At 38.9% G+C, this 19,105-nt stretch overlaps 1 protein-coding gene and 1 pseudogene across 1 annotated transcript in view; one reads left to right on the top strand and one right to left on the bottom strand.

The window, feature by feature from the left end:
• Positions 1 to 19,105, bottom strand: part of LOC125315325 — a 213,988-nt gene that overhangs the window by 60,795 nt on the left and 134,088 nt on the right. The window lies entirely within an intron of this gene.
• Positions 5,023 to 6,631, top strand: LOC125315135 (annotated as a pseudogene).

Raw genomic sequence — 19,105 nt, 5'->3', positions numbered from 1 at the left:
AGAGGAGTAAGTGACCTTGGGACACTCAAAGTGGCAAATTGGGGTTCGACTACTCCTGCTATGTATTTTCAATATTTTCAATATTGCTATTCACGTGATTCCACCTTTCATTGACCATAAAATGTGGATTTACTTATTTAGTAGCACATTTAATTTTCGTCTTGGGTACATGCCTTGCACGAGATTTGATTCACTTATTGTTAGGTGACCATGTGTACCTAGCTGGATTATGATGTTAAAAAAAAAGGTGTTCATCCTCCTTTCATACTAAAAAAAATAAAGGTAAATAAGGCATGAAGACGAAAGATGCCAGTTGTATTAGCTGTCACATGAGGTCTTTTTCAAACTCTTCCTCTGCAGGGAATCCTTGGGAAGCTCAAAACAATTTGGACTTAAAAACAGTGGAGTAATACAAAAATGTATTAGGTACTAGCCCTAATGTTGTCTGAGTCACCATCTTTACTATATAGAGATGGATGATTATTTGCATTTTTCTTTATATTCATTGACTAGGTATCCACACTTCCTCCACTATTCATAGCCAAACAATTAATAAACAAACATTGATTAGGTAAGCCATCACTTCCTCCGTGTTTAATGGACAAACACTGATTAGGTACCCGTCCTGAACCCGTTGGTTGTGTTGGTCAATAAAATAACCTATAAAATATATGATAAGTTATAACTAAGCTACTCGCTACGTTAGAATGTTAATTACAATTGTTAGACTAGAACTGCTAAGGAAATTAAACTTTTTCCTAACATTGCTCCGTGGTCTCTCATTTTGATTGTAGTTATCCTTTTTCTTTTTCATTACTAATAAACCTAAACTATATCTTCGCTCTTAGTTATTGTGGGGGAGAGCAAAACGCAGAAAAATGTACTTAGTGTAAGTGCAACCGAATAGAACTAGAAGTTGAAAAATGTAACGATGGCACGCGGCATGGAATCTTTTCGGAACCCTCTTGCATGTGCCTATTTTATGACAATAATTTAAAAAAAAAAGGTTATTAAAATCCATGTTAATTATTGCCGAGATCTGCTGTGCCACGTGAATCCCGCTAAAAGTGAATATTTCACAAAAGAAGCTGCTAGCCTGACGGTCCGATAGTCTTGTTAGTTATTTACAATCACACGATCTCCCAATCAATGAATATTTTATGCAAAACACACGATAATGGTGTGTGAATCTACGGTTTAGATTGTCTTGTCTCCGACAGTATTATCGAGAAATCATTTCTCTTTCACAAATTACAAAGGCATTTTTCATGTAGGTCCCACATCGTTGGCTAAAAGTCGTACATGGATGGCTTAGTATTTACTAACTAATATGAAGCTTGCCGAGTTTAGCTGCTCTCAAGTTTCATTAATTTACGATCATCTTTAGGAAAATATTTTTTCAAATCACTCATTTTTTGCAAAACAGACGAAGCCTTACTTGTGTCTTAATCCTACTACATAACATTATATGGTTTGATAGAATGATCAGATTAAATTACAGCTGTGGCATAGTATAGTTAGAGCCCGTTATACACTTCTCCTTCTAACTCCAACAAGAGAATGACAAAAAGTAGATGAACATGAGATCTGATCCGAATAGTGAGTCTGAACACCCTTCTCATCCACACATACAGGCCATACACACGGCTCCTCTAATTTGTGCATTCCCACTTTGTTTTTCTTTAACTTGTCGCATTACTAACACATAACAAAAGGCCATAAACTCACAAAGTTACCAACACTTGCATCTCATGCCCGAGTTTCTCCTCCTCCACCATCTCCTCTGCTATATACAAACATTGATAAGGTACTAGACCTAGACCCGCTTCTTGTGCGGTTCAATAAAATCACATATGAGATATAGAAGTAAATTATTATTGCGCTAGTTGTCAGATTAGGAAGTCGACTGTAATTGTTACATTGGATGTAACTAATTACAATTGGAATTGTTAGATAAGTACTCCCGAGGAAATTAAACTTTTTCCTGTTCTTTATTCGCATTTTACACCAGTTTGCTTTCTTGAATACTGCTATTCTATACATGACAAAAATTAGTAAGGAAAATGATTGTGAGCCACAACTGACATTGCTTTGCTGTCGCTCTTTCTGATTCTAGTTAGCACAAATGCTTGGGACCGTTTGGACTCTTTTACTTCTAACACTTATTTTGCAAATATTGCAGTAGCTTTCAAAACAATACAATTTTGATAGCTAGATTTATATGCTTTTTCATAAATTATAAAACCTAATTATTTTCATTTTGCAATCTTTTTGAGGAAGGCAAAATGCAGAAAAAAGGTACTTAAAAAGTGTGACAAATAGAACAAGTTAACTATATAAGGCGTAAGGCCAAAAAAAACTATGTAAGGCGACCCTGACAAAAAAAAAAAAGGCTAGAGAAGGCGACAAAAACAATAATGCAGCGTCAAATGGGATCTTTTTATAATCCCTCTCGCATATTCCTAGTTCATGACAATAATTTCGAAGAACTTTATTAAAATGAACATAGATCTACGGGAAAAAAAAATGTCTAAGAAGAGACTTGGACAATAAAGAAATCTTATTGAAAGTGGTATTTCACAAGTTACAAAGTTGTTTCCATCTGGTCCGCAACGTGCTACTGCCGACAATTTCATTGACCAAAGCTCGTGAATCGTTGGCTCAATAATTATAAAAAAGAACACCATAAATGTCAAAAGTTGTGTACGTCGCTCATTTTAGTATTAAAAGTTTCTGTCGGATTACTTAAGTGTCAAATAAAAAAAAACTATTTTTTAAGTGCCTCCGATGAGATATGTCGCCTAAAATCAATACGTGGCATTTATAATCAAATTTCTAATATGAAGTGATGTTTTTTAAAATTAAGTCCATGTGAACTTCTAAATTTAAAAAATACAAAATAAATTTTAAAAAATTAGATTTAAAAATAAGGTATTTTTTTTTTACAAATACAATTTTCATTTAAAGTAAATTTAAAACTAAGCTTAAAATTTTAAAAGAAAACTCCATATACAGCTACCGCCAACTAATGTTTTTAAGCAATAAATTGATAAGACTGTTACGTCACCAACATAAAAGTTTTTTTTTTTTTTTTTGTTCGAAAGGCCAACATACAAGTTTGCCAGCTCTTTCAAGAGGCGTAAGTGACCTTTGGACTCTCAAATAGTTGGCAAAGTGGGGTTTGACTACTCCAGTCATGTATTTTCAATATTGCTATTCACATGATTCCATCTGTCATTGATTGTGAAATGTTGATCTACTTATTTAGTGGCACATTTAATTTTCGTCTTGGGTACATGCCTCGCACGAGATTTGATTTGCTTATTGTTAGGTGACCATGTGCACCTAGCTGGATTATGATGTTAAAAAGGGGGTGTCAATCCTCCTTTGATGCCCAAACAAATAAAGGTAAATGAGGCATGAAGACGAAAGAGAAGGACATACTTTTCTAAGAGATCCAGGTGGGCCAGAAACCTAAATGAAGATACCTTGAAATTAAAGTTGGACCATCATCTCAATTAAGTTTTAATCAAAAGCCCAATCCATTTCAGCCCAATTTATTTTAGGTCATCGCTAGCACCATAAGAGGTCTCTAATTGATTGTGGTGGTTGATAACCAAACAATTGAACCCTATTACAATACATTTCGGATAAATTTAGAACTTATCTTAAAATTGAGATACAAATTTTAATTAAGTATATATGGAAACTACTAATATCTTATGAATATTAATATTAATTGTTTCCACGTTAATTTTAATATCTTTCTAGATTTCCATTAGGTCCATAGTTCATGTAAGATATAATTTACACATTCACCGTGGATGAATAATCTGTAGAGTAATTCAGTTACAAAACTTTACCCCAAAGAAACATGCCCGTCATCCAAGCATAATGAAATTCACTGACCACATCAAATTTACTAGAAAAATTTACCAAGATATTGAAAAAATTTCGTTGTTCAGCTCAAGCAATGGGGATCGGGTCTTTATCACTCTTTGGACACGGAGACTCTAGCGATGTCATCCCTATCAATGAGCTCAAACACACAAATGTCTCTCGCATGCAGACGTGTTTCTCTCACAAATTTGGACCAAATTTACTGCAGAGCCATAGAAAACCAACTCAGGATGGGATCCTTAGCTTTCACCGTCCACAGGCTAAGAAGGATGATGGTGAAAAGCCAAGTCAAAAGAAAACTATGAAATTGGTTGCAGTTTAAGGTGCATTAGTTGCTAAGGGGTGGACCTAAGAAAGTTGATCAATCAGCCGAAGTTTGTTGCGGGATCGTCTGCTGTACATTTTCGTTTCGTTCTATTCTGCTGAAGTTACTGGTAAAATGAGTAGCTTACTGTTCAGATTGATACTTGCTTGGTGTAGGCAAGGGATGAAGTGAATGGGCAGTGAGGGTGGTACTGGGAGAACATGATCATCTTCCTATAAGACATCAAGTATAAATTAGGGGCTCTGCATCTGGTCTTTGCTGGAAGCAATACCCAATCAAGCATCTATAACAATGTCTAAATCCCACAGCAGGATTTCATATATTCTTTCGAGACAGAGCAGGATCTACTGTGCATGGAAACAGAGCATGAACATCAGCAAAATGTCAGATTTTTCTAATGAATGATGTGAGTGTACGAGTAATCGTTCGATCGAAGCTTCCCCCAAAATCCATACTTTCAGTCTATGCCATCAGAAGAGAAGATTGACAAAATTCTCTGTTCTAAGAAATAGGTGCCCGAACATTTTGAATTTAGGGCTTGTGTCTTGATTTTGCTCTTGCTCTCGCGCTCCGGTACTCCCTCCATTTCAAAGTCATCTTCTTTTCTAGTTAGGTTTCTCTGTTGTATTCTCATTTGTATATTGAGAATCTTCTTTACTGTGGGATCGAGAAATGATCTCACTACTCGTTGAATACATAAATTCATAGCAACCGCCTGAAAAGAAATGAATCAGTTGAGCGCGCTGCTGCTGCTGCTGCAAAATTACAATGCGTGGGCCGTTCATGGCCTCTTGCTAGAGATCGATATCAGATGGAATTGAGCACATTGCAAATGGTCAAGGTGAGATAAATTATGAGTTAACTACTAAAAACTAATAGAATGAATTCAGAAAACTAATATACAGAGAGTTTCGCATGGATTAGTTGTGAACTCTGAGAACCTTGTTAGTAAAAATTTGTCTAATCATTTATCAATCATAGTTTGGAGTACCAAATTTATCTTGGATAACAACGTTGTCTGGACAAGAATGTTTGACAGCAGGAGAAATGATTGTTAGGATATTAGTAAACTGATGGGAACAATAATTCTTTTTTGAAGCTTATGAAAAGGGGGCCTGCATGTGTCTGGCAATTGATATAGGAATGCCAAAATTATGTTTTATGCCCTTCCTTCAGACAGCAATATTTCCCATCATGTGATGCACACTTTGTAGTTTATCGTCTGAACAGGGTGACATTGGAGATGGTCAAGATGTCCTTGTGAGGGTACACTCGGAATGCCTCACAGGAGACATATTTGGATCTGCTAGATGCGACTGCGGCAACCAGCTTGCACAGGCAATGCAGCAGATAGAAGCGGCTGGTAGGGGCATGCTGGTATACCTCAGAGGGCACGAAGGAAGAGGCATAGGTTCGGGGCCACAAACTATGTGCCTATAACCTGCAGGACTATGGGCGTGACACCGTGGAAGCAAATGTTGAACTCGGGTCGCCTGTTGACTCTAGAGAGTATGGAATTGGTGCTTAGGTATTTCTTACTTAAGTCAGGAGCTATAACAATGTGAGAGAGGTCCTAAATAATTTAGCTTCTGAATGAGGTTGGTTCAGCGTCATTGTCATTATATGCTTTGTGGAATAGAGAAGATCAATTAACTAACATCGTCATCCTAAATTTAAAGGTAGATGAATTTCAGTGACCGTTTGAGAAATTGTACGAGATGTGTAGGACTATTAGAGGAAGCTGGTGACTAAAGCAGAGCTTCAAATTCTCATCTTAAAAAGACGAGATTTGATTAGTAGAAAGAATCACTCCATCATCAAACTTTTCATAGCATATGGTGCTTAACATATTGACTAATACTGCAGATGTTGCGTGACCTGGGAGTCTGGATGATGAAGCAGATGACGAACAACCCGTCAAAGTATGTGGGGCTTAAAGGTTACGGCTTGGCTATTGCTGGGAGAGTCCCTCTAGTAACTCCAATGACAGAGGAGAATAAGAGATACTTGGAGACAAAACGCTCCAAGATGGGGCACATCTATGGTGTAGAAGTCAATGGCCGCTTCAGCAATCTCATAAGCAAAAACGGCAAGCCGAGTAGTACTGTTTCTTCTGATCTGGCCGTGTTCGACTCATAGGAGCTGCTGGATAGTTCGACTGCTGATGATTTCTTTGGGGGGATTCAAGCAAGTTAACTGACAGATGGTATTATTACTTTATTTTTTAAGCCCTAAGGTCAAGAACATTGGGATGCCTGCCGACCATGAGTTCTGAAAATTTTAGGGCGATTCAGGTTTATAATTATTATAATATTCATAATTGTTCTCTTGATGTCATTCATCCATTTTGTAAGGCGAAATGGGGAAAGACTAGCCTCTTATTGGAATTTCCTTTCGTGTTATTGATGGATGGCAGGATTCATGTTTATTCACCTTTCCTTGAATCTGGATGTATTGATCTCTGGAGACCATTGAACATTTCATGAAAACAGAGTTGGTGCAGGATTTATCCCTTATTCACCTTTCCTTGAATCTATTTGTATCGATCTCCAGAGACCATTGCAATTTTCATGAAAACAGAGTTGGTGCAAGACATTATTTCTTTCCTTTTCTGTGACCACCTCAATGGTGACAGATATTACTTGTAGGAATATACTAAAGTCTCTGTTAGATCAACTCTCCACGCTGCGAACGAGTTCGGTTTATACTTTGCGAATTAAGACACGTACTCTGAATTTTCGAAGATGCAATTTCCCCATGTAATGTTCACTAGTCTCCCAAAAACATTAGGAAACACATCACCATTCAATTTCTTGCTTTCTTTGATCAGATTAACTAAACAAAACTTGGCGAAGCAGAGATTTTTCTGTAGGGATAGCGAAGTTCACACCTAAGTCTCGACGTTCCTTCTCAAAATGGAGACTTTGAGTTCTACATTACAATCTTAACAAGCTCAAAGACGCAGGCATCTCCTTCCTTCAGGGAAGTTCCTTTCTGAAATGCGCACCAACCGGCGGAGAGCTTTCCCGAGCCATGTTGTGGGTAGTACACAAGCTTCACTGGCCATGATCCGTCCGTATATTTAAGAGTTGCAGTTTGTGTTCTTCTATTGATGCGTCCCTTAAAAAAGCTGCCTGGGACGGTCTGCAAGTTGATTTTTGATCAACAAATGTTCTATAAGTAAGAACATAAAAGGCATGATGACAAACTCAAGAAATGTTATCCAGACTACAATTTTATAATCTCATAGGCAAACCGGGACCATGTAGGAAAACGATGGTCCATTACGAGAAGATAATTGATTTCATTCCTGTCCAAATTTTGCACATAAGAACAACATTATCTTGGGATGTTTTCTTACCACACCATTCTTCAATTGATGATGTGCCCGGATAACTACTGTGAAGGAAGGATACTGCAGCTCGTACTTGCCGGCTGCTTCGAGAGCCGTAGTTACCCGCGAAGGTTCAGAAGCAGAGCTAAGAGAAGCCAGCATGGCGGGGCTCACCTTGCCTTTGGAATTTTCCATCCTACCTGAATTAGTCAGGCGGGCAGCATAAGAAAAAATGACACAAAAAATATGCATTACTAATAGGCCAAGATGCACACACCTTCCGAATCTTGTGGCAATCCGAGTACAATTGCATGTGAAGTAGTAGCATCATCGACCAAATTAACGGAATCCGATTTCATCGCTTTGGAGGGCTTGTGATGATATGATAGTAGATGCAATTCATCCTTCTCCTTTCTCTTCAGTGAGAAACGATCTAGACTTCGAAGTCTAACCGAGAGATTACAGTGATCATCAACATCTTCCGTTTTAGGCGGGACAAATTCGACAGTGTCGATTAGCGGATAATCTATTTCCATTGCGATTTTGTCAAATATGAGCACGTGAAAACCCAAGTCCCCTACGTATTTGAAAACTAAAAAGTGGCCCTCACAGATGGAGTAATGCTCCGCAAATTCCTTCCATCCCTTGGCCAACCAAACAATATCATCCCATTTTTCCAATTCCACTCTCCAACTTCCACCGTCCGGAACCCTCAAACGCACCGTTTCGGGAAGATTCTTAACGTCTTTTCTCACAAGCCTCTTCGGAATGCCCTTGTTTTGTAACATATTAAGTCATCATAAGCACGTAAACAAGCCATAAGAAAAGAACTTACAAGCCTTCCAGTTTGAAGTGTGTGAGAGAGTACGATCTTGAAGAAATGAGGTGTCTCCTGTGCAAAACTTCGCCCGCCCTGTTCACCGTCTCTCCGGAGACGGGAAGTCATCCCTCGAGCACAAGCTGTGCAGTAGGTAGTAACGTCTGAATCTAACCCAGTTCTGTGGCTTTATATGAGCGAACTTAATTCAATGTAGCATTTAATTGGAGAAGACATTTGTTTCTGGGATGACAGCTACCTTTCGGGAAGCTGTTCGCCTTCTCTACTGACGTTAAGGATGGAGAAGAGCTAGCTTATCTCATCATTGCGATGAAGAAAAGTCAATAAACAACTGAACGCTTTTGGAAGCTCGTTAAGGAGAACACATTGGGAATCAAACGCATTAAAAGTGGGACGATTTGGTAGTTGGTAGAAATTATATTACGAATAATGCCAAAGAAGCTAAGATTTGTATGTCGCATTAGAAATACAAAGACCGATTTTACTTCGATATAGCACTAAAAAGAGCAAAAAAAAAAAAAAATTATGACAATCAAACGAGTGTTGTATGAAAGTTACGACATTCAAAAAGGTAATTGTTTTATTTGACGAATCTTGGCAAACTATCCCATGAGGCCAAAGAAAAGATAATCCACTCAAACTCGACTAGTATCCATCACGTTTAAGGTAGTCAACCTATCATATCCTCTGCGGACTAAATATTATTGCTGGGAGAGTCTTACTAGTAATTCCTATAACAAGAATTGGAAATTACAAATTGTATACCTGCTATCAACAAAAGAACTTTAGACTTTGAAAATTCCTTAGCCGTGAGTCCGCATTTTTACTGCGATCATACTTAATTTTTTTTCCAGCTAATATTTAGGTAACATTCACAATTATTTTGTTCAATTTCATTCTTCGTTAGGTAAGTTGAAAAGGTGAAAGACTAGTCCTCTTATGGAACTTCCTCCTTCAATGCCAATGCTGGCTTTGAAAATTCATTCTGATTATTTCAACTAGTGATTACTAGACTTCAATCTGAATCTACTTGTGTATTGATCACTAGAGAGCATCATTGTTTAACAAAGATTGATAAAACATCATTCGAGAATATAAATGAATCAATAGATGTTGTAAAGGGTCTTTTATTAATTTTAGACAGGAAAGTAAATGTCAAGAAATTTGAAGGTACACAGATTGGAAGTAATAGGGGCCCACCCATGTAAATGCAGGTAAAGATAAATTGCAGAAAAGTAAAGATAAATATAGAAAAAAATTTGCACGTCCTGATTAATTGTGGAGATTTTACAATGAATACACTTTTTGTATTTATAAACTATTTAGAGACGGTTACATACGACGGTCACATACAATGGCTATTGAATTTGAAAGAACAAATAGCTTCCTAATTCTATCTGTGGCTACAGGAAATTATTCGGCAATCTCCCACTATTAAGCAACACTTATAATAAGAAGATGTGAAATAACCATCCAGTAGTTATGTTCCAGTGTCAATTCATCATTATTGCCTTCGAGTTCCAACACTATGTAAAATCTGCAATGGCTATCGAGGACTTCGTCGACCGGTGAAGGTTCTCATAGATAAATGATGTTTCGTGCCGATGACTCCATAAGAACGTTGCCGATTTTTTTGACAAAATTATTTATCAACTCGATTTGTTACTTGTAGATAATAATCAAAAGTTGATCATTTTTTTATGTTAACGTATGCCCCTTTTCAAAATTAACTGAATGATTCATCAATCATTCGATTCTTTTTAAATTAGATAATCAAGAGTCATTATATGCACCATTGTCATCACCAAATTTGTGTTTTCCTTATCAAATTATTCTTGACTTTATTTCTCAAAAAGAATACAATTAATTGTGCTATAACTTCATGAATGGTGTCATTTGCAATATTTTTTGGCTTAGTGAATCTTCTTTACTCATAATAACTTGGCTTTCTGTTTAATTATATTGGGCCATGTTTTAAGGGTAAGTAAAAAATTTCAATGAACTTATTAATGTCGAACGAGTAAATTTCAAGATCCCTAGCCCTATCTATTCTCGTTTTCTTTTATTTTGGTAGGCTTTAAGTATAAGCAAACATAAGGCTTGCCGAGCACAAAATTCGCAACATCTAGTTCAATAATTTCCTCTTGGTCAATTCATCATCTGACTTTCGACCAAAAAACAAAAAAAAATAATCATCATCTAACTTATATTACTACAGTCACGTGTTATGTAAAGCCTTCATGTGACCTTTTATCTCTCTCTTTAATCATTTGCCCATGTTTAGATACTCTCGTTGTCAATTGAAATAAATCAGCAAAGCATTGGCCCACGAACTTTTCTCTAAGAATGAATTTGAATCCATCAAAAGCCAAATTCATAAGTACTTTTGTTGAGAATGACATGAGACATCTATTTCTAACCTTTCTTAAATCGAGCAATAAACTAATTGATTGACTAACTATTATTTTATGAGATTGAGAATGCAATTGTTGTTTCATCTCTGCCCAATTACACACAAATTAGGTGGTAAATATATATACCAAGTGAAATTAGGTTTTGGAAAAGACAGAAAATAACCTAAGTCTTAAAAACTATTTGTCCATGCTTCCCCACACTGGACCAAAGATCGAACAATGTGTTCGATGGTTGATTGCTCGTTTTTGCTTGTAAAAATGGCAAAGTCATGCATTTTGAAACCTTTTGAAAATATCTTGTTATCAACCTATTCAAGATGCAATTTCCTGCAAACATGTATGACAACACTCATGTCTAGTCCAAATTACTGTCGTACTATTTTGACAAACCATGCAGGGTTTAACTATGGATTTGGTTGGCCATTTTGCCCCGCTAAGTGGTGATGCTGGTTTTGTAGGATTTTTTCTTATGTCAATTGGCGTGTTAGGCTGAATAGAAATTTTCACATTGGGTCATATATCAATGGCGCCCCTGCCGTTACATTTTCCAAAGCCACTCATTTTACATTTTTAGTATTCAATAATTGACCAATCTGTCGACTAGTTTGATTTACCAAATTGTTGTCACCAAGTTGGTTTCTTTGACCAACACTAGCCTGACTGTTTCAATTATTTTGACTTTGATTAGAAGATTCAGGCCTTTGCATAACTTTTATAGGGGTTGACTACTCAGACCAACATTATAAATATCAATAAATGGAGAAGACTAGGAATGTGCCCGTTGATCTTGGCATCGAGAGGGCGACGTTGATGATGGTCGACTTGATTACACCAGTGATATGACTCACAATGGAGTTGGCCGTATCATTTTGTTGCTCTTCAAATATTCTTCTCATGGTTAATTCCATGTTGACATCAGGTGCAGCCTCCCTCAATTACTCATCATTGAGATGCAATTGGAAGATCAACTTCCTCACATCGATTACCTTCTGCTGCTCTCCTAGTGATTGAAGTGTCGGAACGTGCAATCGTCTCATTACGAGTTTGTGGTAATGGGTTGTTGTTGCCAGCAGCATTGTCGAACTCTTGTTGATTTATGATTCTTGCATTGTAGTCTCCTCGAATCAACAAAATGTGTCTCACCAAGCATGCCAAAAAGATGTTTCGCCAAAAATGATGAAATATTCTTCAAGAATGTGGAAGAATCCATATGAATCAACAAAGGTTGCGAAGGGTCCTTTGTTGATTTGGGAGGAACTATACAATCTATAAGATCAAACCAGAGTTTGATTCAATGGAATTACTTAATATTAGATTAAATTAAAGTGGGGTCCATAGGGGGTTACGGTGTGCGCCCATGCGGGCAACCACACCCCCTTGAGCGATTACCTGTTTCAAACATGAAAGGTTACGTTGGTTGGTTTTACGTCAATAACTGACGTCCTCCCCATTGTTCTCAGCTGACGCTTCATTCTGTCACTTCTAAGAAAGAACAGAGAACGAAGAACATTTCTCCCCAATTGTCGATTATCGTTTGACAGAGAAAAACTCCGAGATCGCAAAGGGCTTCTAACCGGTGATCAATAAGGTATGTCCTCGTGATGTATTTTCGTCGATCGGTGAATCTGGTGATCTATTGGGCATGTTTCCGCTTTTAAGTATGTATTAGATCGGATTATGTATCCTACACTTAACAAGCACAACTCCTACCCAAAAATAGCGAACCAAACGCACCTAAAACTATGTTGGAGTTTGACTCGATGACAGAATTTGACTACTCCTCGATGATACATCAGAGTTTGACTCAATGGTGCAAAATCTAAGATAAAGATCAACGCCGGGGTTTGACTTGACGGCGAGAATCTGAAAGCTACAACTAAGGAAAGTAAAATGCACTGCGATAAGTAAAGATAAATTTTGTTGATTTGTTCGGAGGGCTTTCTATAAATTTTTTATGGTACTTGTAATGATTGAGTAGTTACCTGCTCTTTGACTAATGTAGCTTTTGGCATGTTGATAACTTCCACGTTCAACATATCCCATGAATCCATTTGACCAAGTCCTTATGTAACTGCCGACTTTCTTTGTATCAGTTTGTTCCTTTTCTTTTACTAGTCGGATAAATCGTGCCCCCGTTCTTCCTTTTGAGCCGAGTCTCTGGGGAATTGTTCCAATGCCCGAGTAACTGCCATGCCTTAGGATTGCTTGTATCTGTTCAATCCTCTTCTTCCTCTATTCATGTGGGCTATACTCACATTCTTCGTATCTTCAAAAAGCAGTTTTATCACTCAGATAACTGTCAATAACTGTTCTCCCACCACGTATTCCAAGGCAAATATCCGCCTTTTCTATTGCGCCCTTGGAAAACATTCAGATGCTTAGCGGAATCATTCCTTGTTGGCACCAGTTTTATAGTTATTTCGTCCATCTGCAATAAGTCTTGGTACGTGTCATTATCCGTCCCTAGTATTAATAGTCCATTTGATGTTTACTCACGGACGATTCTTATAGGAATCCTCACGTGTGGGAACATGGTTACGAGATGTTATTCTACAATCTCCTATTATTAAATAACACGTATCAATAAGAAGTTGTAAAATAACCATCCAGCAATTATGTTTCATCGTCGATTCATCATTATTGCCTTCAAGTTCCAACATTTCATAGAATCTACGGTGGTTGTCGATGGTAAAGGTTCTCATTGATAACCGACGTTTTGTGTCAATAACTTTATCGGAGAGTTGTCGATTGTTCTGACCAAGCTATTTATCGACTCGGCTTGTCAGTTATCTCTAATAACCAAAAATTGACCATTTTTTAGTGTCCACAATGACAGATGAACACAAGACTGCTATTTGATGTTTGCAATATGCAATGGAGAGATCCCAGTAATGAGTAGCGATTTGTATGGAATCCATACATGGAGCATCCTAATGTGGTGTTCACAGTCACATTAGTCCACCGAAGGAAAAGGCATCAAGAAAGACAAGATTGTCCCATATATCACTGCAAAAACCGTGCTTAGTCTCAGAAAAAACTAAAGCTGGGACGGCCTAGACTTGATGAACTACAAGATAAGGGCATTGTCGAAGGTGGGACCCAATCTATCCCTAAGACCCCCAAGTCAAATATGTTGGCTCTCTCTCTCTCTCTCCCTCTCCTCTGCCGCCTCTTCTTTTTCTTCTTCCTTTTCTTCTTCTGCCTTCACTTCGTGCGATCACAACGACCGCCATCACCTCCAGCCATCAGCCACCATTCCATTCGCCGTTCCAGACCATCAGCACCACCGCCATCGTCGCCACAGCAGCCCAGAACAGCCGGGAGACAGCCCCACAGCCGGAGTCTCCTGTTTTGCGTCTGCTGCTGCTCTGCTCAGATTTCGCTGCTGCAGTGGCTCCCGACCACTAACAACACCTTAGCCAGCACCTCAGCCCTCCATCGACCTCCAGCTACCACCCTCGACCGCCGACAGCTGCTGCGAAACCGCTGGAGAACCTGAACAGCTCAAACCCGAGACACTGCTCTGTCTACCCTGTTTCATGCCGGTTCTGCCCCTGCCGCTGTTGCTTGCTGCTCCGGCCCCTACCGGCCAGCTCAGCCGGTCTCCGACGACCCTCGGGTCTCCACAGACCTCCACCATCAACCCCACGAAGCCCCGACACCAGTGGAGTCCCGAGCAGCAGCCCAAAAACTCGACCGGCCTCTGCTCTGTTTTCTGCTCTACTTCCCTGCTCTGGCCACGCCTATTTCGCCCTTGCCGCGATAACTCCAGCCACCTACTGACTAGTGTGTCTGACTGAATGGCCTTAATCATGTCAACTGAACTGTGTGGGGTGTTTTGTGGATTGATATCTATACGATATTGTGCTAGTGAGTTAAATTGGGGTGACGTTGACTGTCGTATCAAGTTGTCCTTATATTTTGTGTGGCTTCTTAGCGGGTAAGTTGCATGTGGTCGAGATATCTATACTATGAGATATGATTGATTGATAGGACATTTTGGACGAATCAACGCCATAACCGAGCTTAGGCATTGACTCATTGGGATTTATTTCTCACCCCGTCGTTAAACCATTTCAGGTTCAAGATAAAGAAGCTAGCAATTCTTTGGAGTTGATGTTGAAAGGCGAGGGTGACGTAAACTCTTATTTGGAATAGAGACGAGGTTGACCCTACCTTGCTCCGAAGTATGGGGCTTATTAGCATAGTATCTCTGTTGGGTTAAGCGGTGTCGGTAATTAAAATGTTTTTTTTAGTGATGTGTTTTTTATGCTTTACTATCCCTGTCGTATGTTGTTGTCTGAAAGTATTATACGTTTTTGCATACTTAATAAAGTATCGTAGGTCGGTAGTGTGCCTGGGATGCTATCCTTTATGACCTGAGGGACCAATTGGCAGGGATGCCGCGTGCTCTAGAATCGGGGCTTGACAAAAGTAGAGATTCACATTGGAAATTCTGAGCTTCTTCAGCACTAAAAATGTACTTGGGATGCTTTCTCTGCTGTTAGAAGAGTAAAATCATTCTGTGCAAGGGTTCTTGAAGACGAAGACATTAAACACGACAGTGCTCAAACACACAGAGGTCTCCTGCCTTAGAGAAGCTTCCTCTACAAAACTACACTGGCAAAGGCGAGCATCTGGGGACAATTGCTTGGAAGAAGAGAAGTGGGTGAAAGCAATTAGACATATGGGTGGACTCAAACTTTTGTAGAGACCCTGCATTGTTCTCTTTCTTCGATTTATAGTTTGTCGAATAAATACGCATGTAACCGGAATTTCACTGGTCTCCAGAGAACGTCAGAATGCATCACCATTCAATTGCTTGCAGCTTTCGACCCCAAAAAAAAAAAAAAAAAAATACATGCAGCAGAAAGGTTTGCTTTCTTTGATCTGATTATCTAAACAGAACATAGTTTAAGCAGACATTTTTCTGATGGCATACCAAAGTTTACGCCTAAGTCTCGACATTCCTTCTGAAAATGGAGACTTTGAATTCAATATCATCATTTCTAACAAGCTCGAGCACACAGACATCTCCTTCCTTTAGAGAAGTTCCTTTCTGAAACGCGCCACAACCGGCAGAGAGCTTACCCGAGCCATGTTGTGGGTAGTACAGGAGCTTCACTGGCCATGATCCGTCCAAATGCTTAAGAGTTGCGGTTTGCATGCTTCCATTGATGCGTCCCTTAAAAAAAGCACCCCGGATATTCTGCTTAGTTCATTTTTTATCAACAAATGAACTATGAATAAGAACATAAAAGGTATGATGACTAACACCAGAAATGTCAATATGATGACACCTTGCGAGAACCATTATCTCAGGTTCTTCCCTTACCACATTATGCCCCAATAGATTATGTGACCCGATAACTACTTTGAAGGAAGGAAACTGCGGCTTGCACTTGTTGGCTGCTTTGAGAGCTGATGATACCTGAGATCGTTTAGAAGTAGAGGTACGAGAAGCCAGCATGGCGGGGCTCACCTTGCGTTTGGAATTTTCCATCCTACCTGAATGAGCCAGGCAGAGAGCATAAGAAAAAATGACACAAAGCCTATGCATTACTAATAGGCTAAGGTTCACACGCTTTCTGTATCTTGTGGCAAAATCATGGCTCCTTGATCCAAGATTGCAGTGACCATCGGCATCTTCCATCTTAGGCGGGACAAATTCGACAGTGCCGGGGTTCAATTTCTTGCTGTCAGCGTAAGTTAGCGAGTAATCTATTTCCGTTGCGCTTTTGTCAAAAATGAGCACGTGAAAATCCAAGTCCCCTACGTGTTTGAAGACTAAAAAGTGGCCCTCACGGATAGAGTAATGCTCCGCAAATTCCTTCCATCCCTTTGATAACCAAACCATTTCATCCCATTTTTCCAACTCCACTCTCCAACTTCCACCATTCAGAACCCTCAAACGCACTGTTTCGGGAAGATTCTGGCTGTTCATCGTCTCTCCGGAGATGGGAAGTCATCCCTCGAGCACAAGTTGTAACATTCATGACTATTTTGTTCAATTACAAATTGTATACCCGCTATCAACCGAAGAACTTTAGCCTTTGAAAATTCCTTAGCCGTGAGTCCGCAGCGATCATACTCAATTTTTTCTTTCCAGATAATATTTAGGTAACATTCATGACTATTTTGTTCAATTTCACTCTTCGTTAGGTAAGTTGAAAAGGTGCAAGACTGTCCTCTTATGGAACTTCCTCACTCAACGTCAATGCTGGCTTTTAAAATCCGGTCTTATTATTTCAGTTAAGTGATTACTAGACTTCAATCTGAATCTACTTGCGTATTGATCACTAGAGAGCATCATTCTTTTAGGAAAAAAAAAGTGACGGAAAATCCTACGAGAGCACAGATTAATTGACAAAGGTTGTAAATGGTCATCAATTGATTTTGGGCAAGAAAATAAATGACGAGAAATTAAAAGGGAGGCAATCGGGACCGGCCATGTAAATCCAGGAAAAAGATAAACTGCAGGGGCCTGCCATGTAAATGCAGAAAAAGATAAAAAGCGGGAAAATAAAGACAACGATTAAAAAAAAAAGAAAAAAACATTGAGTTCTGTAATTAATTGAAGGGATTCTACAATGAATATGCTTGTGATATTTGTAGCTATCTATAAACAGTTCAAGCTTATGTTGTTGTATCTTTGCCTTCTTATGATGGGTTTGGCCTGTCGAGAATATTGGGTCTAGCTCATGACGAATTAGCAAAACTAATTACCCAAGATCATACTTTTAGTCATATTAGTACAACAATGCTCTGAATCTTCCATCATATTCTAATATTTAGTAGAGTAATTTAGATAGGGAATTACACAAATTGCCTTATTTGTCAATGATTTTTTCAAATCTAAATCATTAGATTTTCTTTTTCCTTACCAAATGAAGGAAGTCATAAGATTTTGAATCGTATTGACCTTGCAAGCGGCCTCAAGCGGCACATCCAAGGTTCATCTCCATCAATGAACTCTGTCACTCAACTCCAGCTGAAAAATTGAGACTTCTAACACAAGATCGTCTCCATGCTTGCGGCAGGCAGAGCAGAGCACCACATGCTCGTTCGGATATCTCCTCGTCTTCACTTCACCAGTCGCAACTTGTTTGTTTTCCTGAATATGTATCTTGATGGATCCATATGGAGTACTCTGCCCAATGCATATAATTTCAAACAGCCAGTGCGAATTTCAGTGATTACTTCGGAGACTGTACAGAGGTTGTTGGACTACCAGAGGAAGCTGGTGACTAGAGCAGAGCATGAAATTATCATCTTAAAGAGATGAGATCTAATCAGTATAAAGAATCACTCCATCACCGAACTTTCCCAGATAACAGAGTTGGTGCAGGACATTCTTTCTTTCCTTTTCTAACCACCTCAAGGGCGAAGGAAATTACTTGAATTATTATAGTAAAATCTCTGTTACTGACCAACTCTGCATATTGGCGTGAGATAAGGATTGCTTATGACCTTTTGTTTTATCGAACCCATGCTGCGGATGAGTTCGATTTATACATTGTCGAACAAAGACGCAAATATGCAAAGAGATTTGAAATTAGGCACACATGTACCCGAAATATGCAATGTGCCCTGTGTAATGTTCGCTGCTCGCCAGAGAGCATCAGGAAATGCATCACCATTCAATTAGCTGCAGCAGAAAGGTTTGCTTTCTTTGATCTGATTAACTAAACAAAACGTAACAAACCATAACCTTTTTTTTTGGTTTTTTTTGTTTAGGCATACCAAAGTTTACGCCTAATTCTTAACATTCCTTCTGAAAAGGGAGACGCTGAGGTCATGACCCGTCCGAACATTTAAGAGTTGCGGCTTGCATGCTTCCATTTGATGCGCCCCTCAAGAAAACAGCCTGGGATAGTCTGCGGAGTTGATTTTCGATCAGCAAATGATCTACGAGTAAGAACACCAAAGGTGTGATAACTAAAGTAATGTTGACCAGACCAAATTTTGCACATGAGTACTATTATGTCATGATCTTTTCTTACCACATTTTGCTTCAATAGATTATGTGACCGATTGACTCCTGAGAAGAAAGGACTCTGCAGCTTGGACTTGTTGGCTGGTTCGAGAGCGTAGTTGCCCGCAAATAAGATTCACAGACCTTCTGAATCTTGTCACTGAAGATTTGCTCCTTCATCAGTTTGGACAGTCTGTTAGTTGATCGAAATTGCATCAAGAATAACGTCAGAGGTACGGAGACTGAAATCGATAGAATTAATTCACAAAGTGATATGCAAAGTAGCTAATGAACTTTTCTTAACAAAATGATGGGTTCT

Source organism: Rhodamnia argentea, chromosome 5 (genome assembly GCF_020921035.1).
Source record: "Rhodamnia argentea isolate NSW1041297 chromosome 5, ASM2092103v1, whole genome shotgun sequence".
Lineage (NCBI taxonomy): Eukaryota > Viridiplantae > Streptophyta > Magnoliopsida > Myrtales > Myrtaceae > Rhodamnia > Rhodamnia argentea.
This window is presented reverse-complemented; position numbering and strand designations above follow the sequence as displayed.